The sequence below is a fragment of the Nicotiana tabacum genome, chromosome 23 (assembly GCF_000715075.1).
Source record: "Nicotiana tabacum cultivar K326 chromosome 23, ASM71507v2, whole genome shotgun sequence".
Classification (NCBI taxonomy): domain Eukaryota; kingdom Viridiplantae; phylum Streptophyta; class Magnoliopsida; order Solanales; family Solanaceae; genus Nicotiana; species Nicotiana tabacum.
The window spans coordinates 17,402,399-17,420,470 of NC_134102.1; the positions used below are offsets into that span (position 1 = coordinate 17,402,399).

The 18,072-nt window shown below is 39.0% G+C and overlaps 1 long non-coding RNA gene across 1 annotated transcript; it reads left to right on the forward strand.

The window, feature by feature from the left end:
* The first annotated feature begins 2,207 nt into the window (after positions 1-2,207).
* LOC142177581 (uncharacterized) lies at positions 2,208-13,165 on the forward strand. Its single transcript, XR_012706126.1, has 4 exons — positions 2,208-2,335; positions 2,444-2,521; positions 11,955-12,022; positions 12,926-13,165. It is a non-coding gene; the product is annotated as an uncharacterized LOC142177581 (long non-coding RNA).
* The last annotated feature ends 4,907 nt before the right edge of the window (positions 13,166-18,072 follow it).

An 18,072-nucleotide genomic window follows, 5' to 3' on the forward strand; every position in this document is an offset into this window, starting at 1 on the left:
AAAATTTTGAAAGAATAAATCAAACAAAAAAGAAATAAAAAGAAAAAGTACTTAATTAATACGTAAAAAATAACACCAGACACGTCTATCTCCCATGGACGTCTACTTTTAGAAAAAAAGGAAAACAATAACGCCTGGGCGAGGCGCACCAAAAACGCACCGAGGTGATGGTGTAAGGCGAAAGTCTCAAGAAGCGTACGCCCAACAATTTGGGCCGTACGCCTGGGCGTTCGGGGCGTATGCCCGGGCGTTTGAGGCGAGTTCTTTTAGTGAGGCGTAAGCCCCAAAGATTATTTCAAATTAAAACAAAATTTGTTGAATAAGTCTTTCATATAATACCCAAATTTTCAAAATGCAGCTCGGTAATTACTCAAAAGTTTTAAAAAGGAACTGAAATGTATTAAATTTAAAAGTAAAGACCTTTTTTATTGATTGAAGCCCCAATTCATGGTCTTTCCCAATTCTTTATCTTTTCTGCTAGTCTGCTAATATCTCCCAAAAGCAACGAATATTCAATTTATTTTTTACAAATATAAAAAGAACTCCATTCTACTTCATAGCACCAAGTTCATAGTTCAAATTGAAAGTTAGTCATCCTTTTTGTTCCTACATGTAGAAAACTTTATTCTTTTTGACTTAAGTTACTTGAGCTTCTAAGTAACGTATAATAGATTATTTTGACTAGTCTTTTGCGCGCACACACACACACATATATATTTCACATATTTATATTTTTCTTCATTTTTATGCAATTTTACATGTTTATAAATATTTACTGTAATTATATTATTTTATAAAATATTAAAAATTAAATATCTATGGGGCTTACGCCCCGTGCCTCGGGGCTTACACCTCGCTGAGGCATATGTAAAACGCCTCGCCGTATGCTCACGCCTTTTAAAACATTGGTTGTGAGCAATTTGCATTTGCAATTGCAAAGGCCAAATTTCATTGGCTGTTTGGGGCGGCAACTTTCCCTATAAAAGGGAGTCTCTCATTCTATCTCAAACACACCAAAAACAGAGAAAAACAATAGAAGTTAGAGAGAGTAATCCACAAATTATAGTGTGTGAGATAATTAGTGAGTGTGAGTAATATTGTAATGAAGTGTTTAAAATAAATAGTGTTATTTCTTCCAAAATTGTAGTAGTCTCTTGATACTATAAAGTTGTAATATTATAGTGGTATTATATTGCTCCTCCCTCCGAAATGCATTATGTTATGGTGCCACTATAATATATCTGAGTGGCATATTGTTAGGCTTCTCAATGCTACTTATCAACAACAATAGGTCCGATTGCAGGCAGGGGCGAAGCTAGAATACAAGTTTCGGGTTTGGTCAAACCTAGTAACTTTAATACAAATCTTATATTTGTCTTAAGAAAATCTATTGAATATGTGTAAATTATTAATTTACCATCCAGTAACTTAAACGTACTAGATTCCCAAACCCATAAACTTCAAATTCTGCCTCTGCCTCTTATTGCATGCTTTCGTTCTTTGTTTCTTCTGAGAAAATTGCCTTCTGTAGTGACAAAGCAAGTAAGTGAGAATGTGAAGAAACCATCACAGAAGTACTTGCAATTAGTTGTAGAAGATAAGTTTGAGTTTTGTCTCTCGACATCCTTGAATAGGAGTACAATCAAACCTTTCTATAATTCACAACTTCGTTTGTTCCAATTTTTTTTTACTGTTATAGTGAAGTGTTGTTATAGAGGATATATATTATAACATAATATAATAATAGGTTCCGAGAAAAACTCAACTTTTATAGTGAATGACTATTATATAAGGATGTTGTCATATAATGGTTTGACTGTACATATCCTATCCAGGGGCGGAACTACAGTAGAGTATGTGGGTTCGGACGAACCCAGTGACTTTTTCACGGACCCTATATTTGTGTTGAAAAATTTATTATTACTATATAAATATAGTACGCCGAATCCAGCACCAAAAAAGATCACGGTTCAGTGGCAAAGGTTCTGGGTTCATAGGGGAAACATTTGGGTTCTATTCCTCTGGAAAGCAACACAGAATTTTGTTAAATTTTTGTTTTTTTTTAAAAAATTGTTTTCAAAAAAAAAAACTAAATAAGCAATAGAAGAAACGACAAAGTACGTATGTCTCCTTCAGGCTTTAGAATTACCTTTTTCCATTTTTTATAATAAAGAAAAACACAAATCAAATTTAAGGAAAACGCATATCTAAAACAAAATAAACAGACATGTTTCCTTCACAATTCAACTGCGCACAAATCAAACAAACTTAGGGTTTTGCCCCAATTGCTGATTATTGCCTCCACCGCTACTGCTTCTTCCTTCTTCTTTTTTTGGTGTATACTCTTTCTCCTTCTTCCTTCTTTTTTTTTTTTTTCCTATTATATTTTATATATTTTGTAAAACAATTCATACAAAATATAATTTTTAATCTTTGATTTTAGGGGTGTCTCACATTTTGACCTCTATTCTGTTTTGTGCTTTCCAAAATTTCAAAGGCCAAGCCCCAACAAGTCGACAAGGTATGTAGTCCTACTTTCTTGTTTTTCGTTTCTTAGCGAGGATAATCCACAATAAAATAGTGCATTTAGAGATTTTCAGATTATCAATCTTTGTTTTTTAATTGATTGTTGTCATTTTTTTTTTTTTGGTTGATAAAGTAATTGGCTTTGGCTTTGTTAGCATCTAAAATTAGCTATCGGGTAAATTAGTAGATGGCACAATATAAAAAGAAAACTAAAGTAGCTTGAGTAGCTGACCAATTAACATATCCATGGCAAGCTGGATACAGTTTTCTTTCTAATTTGCATATTTGTGTATCAATATATCTTCATAGGCAGCATATTTCTAATAGGCCACAAACTTACAGTAAAGGTGGCCAAGAAATTCAAAAAGGAAAAAACAACATGAAATAATACATTAATCTCTGTTGAGCCTGAACAACTAATGATGCTTGTTATTGATCGTTTTCAGAACATGATAAGTCGCCGAGTGCAATTAAAATAATAATGTTTATATTCATATATTATGTTTGTCTGGTTCGCTACTTCTTAAATGCATAATAAATATCGGTATACATTCTTTAGTCTGTTTGTTATTGTATATTAGTTTTGGGTCATTGTCCTGTCACGACCCAAAATCTCACCAGTCGTGATGACGCCTATCTCGATACTAGGCAAGCCGACACTCTCAATAAACTCCCATATCTTTTGAGTTTGAAAATATAATATCTAAATTTAGCGGAAGAAAAACTCGCAAATACATATATAAATACTCCCAAAACCCGGTGTCACTGAGTACACGAGCATCTAATATAAATACAAGTCTGGAAAATACGATCTATAATAGTCTGAGACCAAATACATTAAAATAAGGAGATAGGGAAGGAGAGCCAAGGTGTGCGGAACACGGCAGCTACCTCAAAATCTCCTGAAAATCAACTGCGTGAAATGATCAACACCCGCTATGTCCGGGAACACCTGGATCTGCACATGAAGTGCAGGGTGTAGTATGGGTACAACCAACTCAGCAAGTAACAATAATAACTAAGGAACTGAAGATAATGATGAGCTACACAGTTACAGTTCGTTTTCAGTAATTCTAGCAAAGAATAAACATGCTTCCAAATCCAGTATTTTAAGTCAAATCAATTTTATACAGTTCAATTTCATGTAATCCAAATAAAAAAATCTTTCAGAGATTTCACAACAATGACATATAGCAATCAAGTGCAATAACAATTGCAAAGCAAGTACAGCCTCTCAGGCAACAATCACTCAACTCACCACAACAACTCAACCACTCGGCTCTCAGCCCTCAGCACTCACACTCAATGGGTACCCGCGCTCACTGGGGCTGTACAGACTCTGGAGGGGCTCCTACATCCCAAGCGCCATAATCTCCACGGATAACTCACGTGTTGCACGGACAACTCACGTGCTATAATATCCTGCACGGATAACTCACGTGCCATAATATCTTTATCTCACTGACAGGCCCTCGGCCTTACTCAGTCCTCAACCTATCTTGTCTCTCGGGCTCTCAGAAGTCATAAAGATCAGCCCAAACAAAGATAAAATAATACATCAACAAATATCAAGAAAGACTGAGGTATGATACGCAAGTAAAATCATGACTGAGCACAAGATATAAATTAGCAATTAATTAAATAAGTATGTGTCCTCTGTGGGTCCTAATAGTACTATCACATAGCCTAAGCATGATTTCTAACATGATTTATAGTCAAATTTCCTCAACACATAAAGAGCATATAGCTAACAACAAATTATTCAACTTTACAAATTCACGGGACGTACCAAATCACAATTCCCTCGGTGCACGCCCACACATCCGTCACCTAGCATGTGCTTCACCTCCAAAATAATCACATGATACCAAAATCCGGGGTAGAATACCCTCAGGACCAGATTTAAAACTGTTACTTACCTCAGAGCGTGAAATTCTTTACTCTGCTATGGTTTTGCCTCGCAAATCGGCCTCCGAATGCCTCGAATCTAGTCACAAATAATTTCTTTAAGTCAATAAAATTTATTGTAATTAATTCCATAAGAAAATGCTAATTTTCCATAAAAATCCGAATTTTAGCTCAAAAATCGCTCATGGGCCCACATCTAGAAACTCGACAAAAGTTATAAAATCTGAAAGCCCATTCAACCACGAGTCTACCCATACCAATTTTTCCAAATTCTGACCTCAACTCGACCCTCAAATCTACAAATCTTATTTCCAAATTTCTAAGTTTCAATCTTCGATTTACACCTCAAAATCATGTAATCTAGTCGGATTATTCGATGATAATTCAATATTATGGAGTAGAAATGATCACAAGGGACTTACCGCAAGTTTTCCTAAAAAATATATCAAAAATCACCTCTCCTCAAGCTCCAATTTGTCAAAAATGGCAAATGGGACGAAGTCCCTATTTTTATAATTCTGCCCAGACAACCTCGGTTCTGGCTCGATCCTGGCCTTCGATCAAGGTCCTCGATCTTAGGCCTCGATCCTGGCCTGTGATCCTGGTCCTCGATCCTAGGTCTCGATCCTAGGCATCGATCGTGGCTTCAATCCTGATCCTCGATCATGGCCCTCGACCCTAGCCTTCGATCATGTCTTCGACCCTGCCTTCGACCGCGACCCTCGACCCTGGGCTCGATCATGGCTTCGATCGTGACCCTCGACCTTGGGTTCTATAATGGCTTTGATCGTGGCCCTCGACCCTGGGGTCGATCATGGCTTCGATCTGGGCTCGATTCTGAGTGATTTTTGGGCTCGAATCTGATAGAAGAAATTTCCAACAGAAGGAAATTGCAGCAGCTGTTGTAGTTCAATTATTTATCCGTTAATCATCCGAAACTCATCCGAGGCCCTCGGGACATCAACCAAATATACCAACAAGTCTTAAAACATCATACGAACTTAGTCGAATTCTCAAATCACCACAAACAACGCTAAAACCATGAATTACGCCCCGATTCAAGCCTATTGAACTTTGAAATTTCTTATTTCTACAAATAACGTCGAAACCTATCAAATCACGTCTGATTGACCTCTTTATTTGCACACAAGTCATAAATAATATAACAGAAGTATTCAAATTTTCAGAATCGGATTCCGACCCCGATATCAAAAAGTCAATCCTCGGTCAAACTTTTCAATAATTAAACTTTCGGCATTTCAAGCCTAATTCCTCTACGGACCTCCAAACAATATTCCAGACACGCTCCCAAGTCCAAAATCACCATACGGAGCTATTGAAATCATCAAAATTCAAATCCGAGGTCGTTTACACATAGGTCCATATTCGGTCCACTTTTCTAACTTAAATTTTCAATTATGAGACTAAGTGTCTCATTTCTTTCCGAATTCCCTCCGGACCTGAACCAACTAACCAGATAAGTTATAAATTAATTGCAAGACATAAATTGAGCAATAAATGGGGGAACGGGGTTATAATATTCAAAACGACCGGCCGGGTCGTTACATTCTCCCCCTCTTAAACAAATGTTTGTCCTCGAACGGGTTTAGAATAATACCTGGAGTCTCAAATAAGTGTGGATATTTATTCTGAATCTCCTGCTCCATCTCCCAAGTAGCTTCTACGATTGGCTAGCCTCTCCACTGCACCTTCACTGATGCTATGTTCTTAGACCTCAGCTTTCGAACCTGCAGTCTAAAATAGCCACCGGCTCCACATCAAAAGTCAAATTACCGTCCAATTGTACTGTACTGAAATCCAGAATGTGAGACGGATCCCCGACATACTTTTGGAGCATGAATACATGGAACACTGGATGAACACCTGATAGACTGGGTGGCAAAGCAAGTTCATAAGCCATCTCCCCAATTTTCTTAAGTATCTTAAAAGGCCCAATATACCGAGGGCTCAACTTGCCCTTTTTCCCGAACCTCAACACACCTTCATTGGTGAAATCTTGAGCAGAACCTTCTCCCCAACCATGTGAACAACATCACGAACCTTCCTGTCGGCATAACTCTTCTGTCTAGACTGTGCCGTGCGAAGCCATTCCTGAATTATTTTGACCTTCTCTAAAGCATCCTGAACCAAGTCAGTACCCAATAGTCTAACCTCACCAGGATCAAACCAACCCACCGGAGACCGACACCGTCTCCTTTATAAAGCTTCATACGGATCCATCTGAATGCTTGACTGGTAGCTATTATTATAAGAAAACTCTGCGAGTGGTAGAAATGGATCCCAAGAACCCCCAAAATCAATGACACAAGCTCGTAGCATATCCTCCAATATTTGAATGGTGCGCTCGTACTGTCCGTCCGTATGAGGGTGAAATGTTATACTCAACTGAACTTGTGTGCCCAATTCTCGTTGCACTGCCCTCCAAAACTGTGAGGAAAATTGCGTTCCCCGGTCTGAAATAATGGACACCGGCACACCGTGTAGGTGAACAATATCGCGAATATAAATCCCAGCCAACCGCTCCGAAGAATAATTAGTACCAACTGGAATAAAATGTGCGGACTTGGTCAGCCGATCTACTATCACCCAAAGAGCATCAAACTTTCTCAAGGTCCGTGGGAGCCCAACTACGAAATTCATGGTAATACGCTCCCATTTCCACTCCGGAATTTCAAGTCTCTGAAGCAATCCTCCCGGCCTCTAATGTTCATACTTCACCTGTTTACAATTTAGACACCGAGCTACAGACCCAACTATATCCTTCTTCATCCGCCTCCACCAATAGTGCTGCCTCAAATCCTGATACATCTTCGTGGCGCCTGGATGAATAGAGTACCGCGAATTGTGAGCTTCCTGGAGAATCAGCTCACGCAAACTATCTACATTAGGTACATATATTCCCTGCATTTGTAATACATCGTCATCTCTAATAGTGACTTACTTGGCATCACCGTACTGAACGTGTCCTTAAGGACAAGCAGATGTGGATCATCATGCTGGTGCTCTCTGATACGATCATATAAATAAGATCGAGAAACCACACATGCCAAAACTCGATTCGGCTCGGAAACATCCAGTCTAACAAACTGATTAGCCAAGGCCTGAACATCCAAGGCTAAAGGCCTCTCTACTACCGGTAAGTATGCTAAGCTGCCCAAACTCTCTGCCTTACGACTCAAAGCATCGACCACCACATTGGCCTTTCCGGGGTGATAGAGAATAGTAATGTCATAATCCTTAAGCAACTCTAACCACCTTCGCTGTCGCAAATTAAGATCCTTCTATTTAAACAAATGTTGTAGACTCCGATGATCTGTATATACCTCATACTGGACACCGTACAAGTAATGCCACCAGATTTTTAAGGCATGAACAATAGCTGCTAACTCAAGGTCGTGGACTGGATAATTCTTCTCATGTACCTTTAACTTTCTGGACGCATATGCAATCACCCTACCGTCTTGCATAATTACTGCGCCGAGACCAATCCGCGATGCGTCACAATACACAGTATAAGACTCTAAACATGTAGGCAACACCAATACTAGACCTGTAGTCAAAGTTGTCTTGAGCTTTTGATAAGTATGGACGTCATCATATCGATCCGCAAGACTCTAGTAGACACTTGCTCATGACTTGTAGAACCTATGAACCTAGAGCTCTGATACCACATTGTCACGACCCAAAATTCAACTAGTCGTGATGGCACCTAACCCATCCCGTTAGGTAAGCCAATTTCCAACTAACCAATTTCAATAATAATTATTAAAGCAATTTAAGTGAATAAAGATCCTGATCTTATACAATCCCCAAGAATTGATAGTACAAATCATGAGCTTCTAAGAATAGAGTATACAAAGCGGAAATGAAATAAATACATAGTCTGTTTGAATAGTACATAAACAGAGCTTTTATAATTTAAGGCTACCATAAACAAGAGGCAGCTACAACAGGAACGCAGGTACATCTTCAAATCCCGCAACCATCGAGCACAGCAACAACATCAGTCAACATCTATACGCAATGTGCAGAAGTATAGTATCAGTACAACTGACCCCATGTACTTAGTAAGTAACAAACCTAGTCTTAGGTTGAAAGTAGTGACGAGCTTCTACCAAGGTCAGATCCAAATCCACTAATCCACAATAGTTAATAACTACATAAAGCAAATAATACCAAAAGTAACTCAGAGATAAAATGCTCAGTCACATCATGATTTCAACAATAATAGTTCTTCCTTTCAAGTACATCAGTGAAAACCCAAATCTTTTGCCAAAGTTACCAAAAATGTGAATAAGTTTGAAAACAAAAAATTTTCCAAAATCCTTTCAATAATAAATAAAATATCTCATTTTCTTTTTAGATAACCATTGTAAAACAAATACATCACTATGCCCATCTGTCAACATGTGTGAGAAATCATGAATAATGTGATACCGTACAACATGAGGAAAACACATCTCTATGCATATATGTCATGTGTGCATGTCAATGCAATTTATCTAAGAGATTTTACTCATGTACTCACACTCTCAGAGTACTCAATCTCACTGTCTCGCATTCTCTCTCACTGTGCTCAGCACACTCAATCATTCAGCGCTATACAATACCTGCTGCGACGTGCAGTCCGATCCTTATTTATAGTCGATTGCGCTCAGTGGGGGCGTACAGACTCATGAGGGGCTCCTACATCCCAAGTGCTATAAGCACGGATAACTCTCGCGATGCACGGACAACTCACGTGCCATAATATAAATATCTGGATCCGCACGACCAACTCACGTGCAATAATAATATAAGGATCCGCACGGCCAACTCACGTGTTGCACGGATAACTCACGTGCAATAATAATATAAGTATCCGCACGGCCAATCAGAATCCGCACGGACAACTCACGTGCCATAATAAGCTAATAAGGCCTGTTACAGGCGGGCAGCCCCGATCCATATAATAGTAATAATATATATAAAGCCAACATGGCCTGCTGCGGCGTGCAGTCCGATCCCAAAAATATTCTCACAATCAGGCCCTCGGCCTCCCTCAGTCATCAATCTCTCTAGTCTCTCTCTCATGGGCATACAATGACATGAGAATAGCCCAAAATGATGATATGATGTATCAATTAATAACAACAGAGACTAAGATACGATATGCAATGAACTGAATATGACTGAGTATAAAATTTCATTTTAAAATAAATATTTCACAACAATATGACCTCTGTGGATCCCAATAATACTGACACATAGCCTCAACATGATTTTTAATATGCTTTTCAGCTCAATTTCTTTAACTCATAAAATCACATGAAAAATGCCAAGATCATTTAACTACAAAATTCCACAGAAATAATTATGTCACAATTTCTATAGTGCACGCCCACACGCCCGTCACCTAGCATGTTCGTCACCTCCCAAAAATTCACGAAATACATATATTCAGGGGTCATACCCTCAACTTCAAGATTAGAAGAGTTACTTACCTCGAACAAGCCAAATCCAATGTCGAGCAAGCTAAGAAATGCTCCAGAAATTCCATTCTGCGCGCATCAACTTCCAAATAGCTCGAATCTAGTCACAATTAATTTGATTCAGCTCACAAAAATTATAGGAATTAATTTCATATCAAAATACTAATATTTTTCAAAAATCCGAAATTACGCCCCAAAAATACCCGTGGGGCCCACATCTCGGAATCCGATAAAACTTACAAAATCCGAACCCCCATTCAACCACGAGTCCAACCATACTAAAATTACTCAAATCCGACTACAACTCTGTCTTCAAATCCTCAATTTAAACTAAGAGGGTTTTTAATTTTTTCCAACTTAATTCATCAATTAAATGATAAAAACAACCATGGATTCAGGTAATTTAACCAATATTGAGTTAAGAACACTTACCTCATTGTTTCTCTTGAAAAACTCCCGAAAATCGCCTTTTCCCAAGCTCAAATCCGTCAAAAACTGAAAATGGGATGAAGTCCCATTTTCAAAACTTAAACTCTCTGTCCAGACCTCTCTTCTTCGCGAACGCGGCAGGTCCCTCGCGTTCGCGAAGCACAACTCGACTGCCCACAAAATTAACCCTCCGCGACCGTGGCTTCGCGAACGCGAAGCTTTGCAAACCTTACCCTTAGCGAACACGAATGCGAAGCTTTACCAGCTCAGACCTTCGCGAACACGACCGCCACCTCGCGAATGCGTAGAACAAGGACCCGTGGGTCCCCAATAGCCTCACTCCTCTTCGCGAACGCGACACCTCTCACGCGTTCGCAATGCACACATATACCATACTTTCGCGTTCGCGTCCTCCCCTTCGCGGATGCGAAGAACAAAACCTCACACTCATAAAACACTCTTCACGAACGCAAGGGCCCACTCGCGAACGCGAAAGAGAAAATCAGAAAAATGCAGCACCAGATATCAGCAATCTCACCAAGGCCAAAAATTATCCGATAACCATCCAAAACTCACCCGAGCTCCTCAAAACCTCAACCAAATATACCAACAAGTCCTAAAACATCAAACGGACTTAGTCGAACCCTCAAATCACCTCAAACAACGCTAAAACCATGAATTACACCTCAATTCAAGCCTAATGAACTTTGAACTTTTAAATTCTATATCTAGTGCCGAAATACATCAAATCAATCCGGAATGACTTCAAATTTTGTACACAAGTTACATTTCACATTACGGACCTATTCCAATTTCCAGAATCAAATTCCGACCCCGATATCAAAAAGTCAACCCCCCGATCAAACATCCCAAAAATTCAACTTTCGACATTTCAAGCCTAATTCCACTATGGACCTCTAAATAATTTTACGGACACGCTCCTAAGTCCAAAATCACCATACAGAGCTATTGGAATCATCAGAATTAAATTCTGAGGTCGTTTACACATAAGTCGACATCCGGTCACTATTTTAACTTAAGCTTTAAACCTTGGAATTGAGTGTTTCAATTCATTCCAAAACCTTATTGGACCCGAACCAATTGCCACGGCAAGTGACACAATAACTGTAAAGTAAAATTTGAGCAGTAAAGGGGAAAACGGGGTCGTTACAAGGGACTTCGTCCAATTTACCATTTTTGACAAATTGGAGCTTGAGGAGAGGCGAGTTTTGATATATTTTCAAGGAAAACTTGAGGTAAGTCCCTTGTGATCATTTTTACTCCATAATATTGAATTATCATCGAATAATCCGACTAGATTACAAATTTTGAAGTGTAAATCGGAGATTGGAACTTAAAAATTTGGAAATAAAATTTATAGATTTGAGGGTCGAATTGAGGTCAGAATTTGATAAAATTGGTATGGGTATTCTCATGGTTGAATGGGCTTTCGAATTTTATAACTTTTGTCGAGTTCCGAGACGTGGGGCCCCCGGGCGATATTTGAGCTAAAATTCAGATTTTTATGGAAAATTAGCATTTTCTTATGGAATTAATTCCAATAAATTTTATTGACTGAAACGAATTATTTGTGACTAGATTCTAGGCATTCAGAGGCCGATTTGTGAGGCAAAGCCATAGCAGAGTAAAGAATTTCACGCTCTGAGGTAAGTAACAGTTTTAAATCTGGTCTTAAGGGTATTAAACCCCGAATTTTGGTATCATGTGATTATTTTGGAGGTGACGCACATGCTAGGTGACGGACGTGTGGGCGTGCACCGACGGAATTGTGACTTGGTCCATCACGTGAAACTGTAAAGTTTAATAATTTGTTGTTAGCTATATGCTCTTTATGTGTTGAGGAAATTTAACTATAAATCATGTTAAGAATCATGCTTAGGCTATGTGATAGTACTGTTGGGACCCACAGAGGGCACGTACTTATTGAATTAATTGCTAATTTCTATCTTGCTCTCAGTCATGATTTTACTTGCGTATCATACCTCAGTCTTTCTTGATATTTGTTGATGCATTATGTTATCTTTGTTTGGGTTGATCTTTGTGATTTCTGAGAGCCCGAGAGACTAGAGAGGTTGAGGACTGAGTAAGGTTGAGGGCTTGTCGGTGAGGTAAGGATATTATGGCACGTGAGTTGTCCATGCAGATTATGGCGCTTGGGCTCCTCCAGAGTCCTGTACACCCCAAGTGAGCGCGGGTACCCATTGAGTGTGAGTGTTGAGGGCTGAGAGCCGAGTGGTTGAATTGTTGTGGTGAGTTGAGTGATTGTTGCATGAAAGGTTGTACTTGCTTTGCAATTGTTATTGCACTTGATTGCTATCTGTCATTGTTGTGAAATCTCTGAAAGATTTTTTTATTCGGATTACATGAAATTGAACTGCATAAAATTAATTTGACTTAAACTGCCAGATTTGGAAGCGTGTCTATTCTTTGCTGGAATTACAGAAAACTAACTGTAACTGTGTTGTTCGTCATTATCTTCAGTTCCTTCGTTATTATTGTTACTTCCTGAGTTGGTTGTACTCATACTACATCATATACTTCGTGTGCAGATCTAGGTATTCCCGGACATAGCGGGTGTTGATCATTTAACGCAGTTGATTTTCAGGAGATTTTGAGGTAGCTGTCGTGTTCCGCAGATCTTGGCTCTCCTTCCCTATCTCCTTGTTTTAATGTATTTGATCTCAGACTATTATAGATCGTATTTTTCAGACTTATATTTATATTAGATGCGCATGTACTCAGTGATACCGGGTTTTGTGAGTGTTTATATATGTATTTGTGAGTTTTTCTTCCGCTAAATTTAGATATTATAATTTCAAACTCAAAATATATGGGAGTTTATTGAGAGTGACGGCTTGCCTAGTATCGATAGGCGTCATCACGACAGGCGAGATTTTGGGTCGTGACAGATATACTCTAGTCAAAACAGTTAAGCAAAGTTAAGATCATACAAGTTAAGGTACTTATACAAGAGTAAAAAACTGAGCATAAGCGTCACAACTAAAGAACTTACTATTCTCAATGCATAATAAAGTCAAGAGATATTGCTTTCATTTAAAATCACAGTACAAGATCTCCTATTCCTAAAAATAATAAAACTAACTACACCCGGTTCAAACAAAACCCTTGAAAAAGAATCGCGGCACAAAGTAAAATCAAGGGAGAATTATTATACTACCTAAAGAAAATAATATTTTGTTTTCTTCGACTTTAAAAATTTCAATCACAAGAAACGAAAACACACACACAAGAAACGAAAACAAACAGTTATTTGTATATTTACATCCCCACACCACACTTTAAATTGTGGTATGTCCCCGTGACACACAACAATCTAAAGGCGGACAAACCCCAGTTGGGCGCTCCAACAAATTCCAAAGCAGATGCCGCACATCTCAATTTTGGAGACGCGACTACTGTAGCAAATAGTCGCCATGGACATTCTGCAAATTTCCAGTTCGTTTCTGGGTTAGCTACTGAAATTCAAAGCAATAATGAAGTTCCAAACTATAACAATGTCACCTCATATGCAACAAGCTTAAATTTCAAGCAATCTGCCGCCCAAAATCCATCAAAATCGCAACTAAAACCTATTGAGTTTCTCCATGGGGAACCTACGATACAGTTTACAATGGATGAAGTTCAACAATTCAGTGTTGAGGAGGGATTACATCAAGCAGTTGTGATGAAGCTTGCATACACGCACCCAACAGTTCAGGATTTAAGTAAGTCGATTCCGAAATTGTTTGGGATTAAGGGCCACTGCCGCATAGGGCAATTAGAACATAGACATATGCTCATTAGATTTGATCTCTATGAAGACTATGTTCTTGTTTCTTCAAAATCAGTTGGGTATATTCACTTCAATGGGGAAGATTATTTGTACAGATTGTTCCCTTGGACATTGTTATTTAACCACAAGGAGGAAACTTTAAGGGCTTGGGTTTGGATCTCACTGCCACGTTTGCCTCCAGATTTATTTGCAAAGACCTCCTTGCTTTCAATTGCTTCAGCTGTTGGAAATCCAATGGCAATTGATAAGGCAACACATGATAGATCAAGATCAAGCACAGCACGAGTTAAGGTGGAGTTAGACTTGCTCGATAATCATCCAAAAAGAATTAGGTTGTAATACATGGACACAAAATCAGGAAGAATCACAGAACACTTTCAAGATTATGTGTATGATAATCTCCCAAGTTATTGCAGCTACTGTAACATCAAGATCACGAGGAAAAGATATGTCGTTTGAAGAACGGACAAATCAAGCAGCAGCAGGAAAACTTGATCGAAAGGATTGTCGGTAATGATCTTGTAATGCCTGCTGAGGTTTTGGCTTTGGTCGAGGAGATGAGCAAGGTGGAAAAATTAAAAGGGGATGCTAGGGATTATTTAAATGCTAAGTGGCAGCAAAAAACAAATGCATCACGTCGTGGTGAAAATTCCATTGCTTCTCGTCAAGGATCAGATAATATGCCGGTGCAACTTACAGCTGCTGTTAATGGAATTAATACAGTCCCAGTTAAAACAGATAAAAGAAGAATTGTTGAGGAGTTTCAAAGAGATGTGAAGGTTGTTAAAGACCCCAAGGCTATTTCTGTTGCACCTGGGAATCCTATGGTTGAAATTGTAGGAAAAGGTGATAAAGATCAAGCTGTTGTGAATAACATAGTTGATCGAATTACTGCTACAGATGTTGTTAATGCGCATCATAAATCAGATGCTGATGGTATTGTAATAGTTCCAGTTGCAGCAGCTCTCAATAGGGTTGCTAAAGATCTGAAGGTTGCTACAGGTTTTGGGTTTGATCGAGGATCAGCTGGGCATGTACTTCACTTCACAGGCAAATCTGCTGCAGTTGAGTCAGCTGCGCAAAGTCAAGGGCATATTAATATGAAACAGTTAACATGTGATAAGGAGGGGGGCATTGGGACAGGGGTGCATCGTCAAACTGATAGGACTCTCTCAAATCTCCAGGCATGTCTGTTGCAGCTAACATTGACGCAGCTGATTTGTTAAAATCTGACCTTCAAGCTCAATCAAAAAAGAGTGGTTGGTCAGTGATAAATCACACACAATCTTCACCTAACAAGAAGAATGTTCCAGTGCATGTTAATGTTTCGAAAAACATTACTGTTGCTAATTCGTTTTATGTTTTAGAGAATGAACCTGTGCTGGTTGATACTGGAATGGACGAGCAGCAGGTTGATCGAGATGCACCATCAAATACTAGGCAGCCAAATACTCCAGGCAGTGTAAAAATGCAACAGCAGCCCAAATATTCTGGTGCACGATCAGGCAATTCAAAGGACTTGATCCATGTTGATGAACAAAAGGCAGTGGCTGTCCATGTAGCCCCAATTCGTGCAAATCTGATTAATACATCAAATGAAGTTACTATCTATAACTCCTTTGCGACATTGGCGAATGAACCCGCGGTGGATGATGTGGGTAAGAGACTGCAGTAGCTTCAATGTGAGGCTGCCTCAAAAAACATTCATTCAAAGGCACCAGGCAGTGCAAAACAGAACCAGATCTCAAACAAAACAGCAGCTCCAACTAATGTCTCAACAGACATTATTCTTCTTGACGATCCAAGTGCAGTAACATCTACACCAACAGTTCATATCTGTAATCCAGATTTGGATAAAATGATAAAGGACTCGAACACAGCTGTGCTACTGCATACCATTCAAAAAGTTAACCCACCATTGGTTACCTTGAATACCTCTGTTTGTGAGGTCCCTTCGCAAAAGATGGACTCTTATGGTGAACGAGCAATTGATTCTTGACAGCAACTATTGTCAACATGTGTCAATCAACAAGCAAATGCAGATGCTATCTGTAATGATTGGTCAGTAGTACTTCGATCACCTAGCAAGAAGGTGTCTTCAGGTCCTAAAAATCTGAACACTACAATGCTGCAGTTTTCCAGCCCTCACGTGGAAAAAATTATCAAGGATGCCCATCTGATGCCAAAAACTTAAAGTACTTCGACTGGAAAACTAAAGAGCAAGCTTAATTTGGATGCTCCAGAGTTCATTCTTAGAAAGCCTCCTGGTGTTACATGCATTCACAATGCAGTAACCCCACCAAATGCTGGGCAGGAACATATTGGAACAAGCAAAGCAAGTGCTATCTGGATGAAAAATGCAACAACAAAAAGGACTGGGCAGCATCAGATTTTTGCAAAAACTCCAGCTGATACTCTTGTGTCTGGTCAATATGCAGCTACATCAGCAGTTGCTGGACAGCAGAAGCAAATTGCAAGCACGCCACAAGCAGTAATATCAACTCCAAATGCTGGACAGCAGCAGCAGCATTTACAACCATGTATTGCAGTAACGACTACACAAGCTGGACAACATCAATTGGTTACAACCACTCCAGCTATTTCTGAGGAAGTAAACGTTAGGAGACTCCCAATGAGAGTTGCCAAACAAAAACATGCAGCCCTAACTACATCTACAAGGTCCAAACGTTCAATAAAAAAGTCATGAATTTTTAAGACATTATGAAGAGGTTTGATGAAGATGATCAAGAACTATAAATTGAAGAAGTTACAAGTTTGGGAAACAAGGAACAAGAATCAAATTCCTACTACATCTTTTTTTACCATTTTATTAGTATAGTCATTTGTAATATCATTACAGAGTATGTTATAAACTCTGTAATGATCATAGAATATTTAGTGCTCTCTAGCTCTTTTACATGCTTGTTAGTAGGCGAGGATATTTATGCATCAATAGGATTAGTAAGGTAAGGTTAGGTCCAGTATGTGGTTGCTCATGTCCTATGCCTTTGGAAAGACGTCCAATTGGCTATGAGATTACATGCCCTCGTGAGACTTTGCCGGCAGATCCTGAGACTGTCATCATAAGGCAATGTGAGGCGCAGAGGAGTGATTATATAGCCAAGGCAACAGGCAACACTACTGGTGCTATTGTCCCCCTTATTTGTACTTTTCCTATGTGTTGCGCTTTTCTTTTCTATTATTAATAAAATAACTACTGGGCACGGCTAGTAGTATAATTTGCCAAAACAAAAAATCATATTCCCTCAAAATCCGCCGCCCTAAAACTCTCCCCCTCTATGAAGAACCCTAATCAATTTTTCATTTTCGCTCATCGGGATTCTTTATGGAGCTCATCAGGCCAAAGTCCTTTAAGGATATTTGTAAGACCCGCTCTTTTCTTTCTTTCTTGGCCTCATTTTGAGCGGTGGATTGTTCTTGTAGGATTATCCTCAACTTGTTTCTGCATTCATTCACAAGATCAATCCCTACATTGTCACGACCCAAAAACCTAATTTGTCGTGATGGCGCCTATCGTGAAACTAGGTAGGCCAACTCATTTCCAAACAAACCGATATTTTCATTTCAAAGATAATTTCAATACTATTTAACATAAAACCTTCATTTAAGGAGTTCAAATCAAAGAAAACAGAAGTGCGGAAAAGAAAAGCCCTACATCGGGGTGTCACTAGTCATGAGCATCTACTACAATCTATCTAACAATATCAAGGCTAACTCAGTCTGAAAAATAGCTAAATACAACTAGAGGAAGATAAGAGGGAGAAGAGTAGGGGGCTGCGATCACCAAACAGCTACCTTGGTATCTCCAAGAAAATCTGCAACCAGAACACTCAATAATCGCTATCGTGTCCAGCTACACCTGAATCTGCACATAAGGTGCAG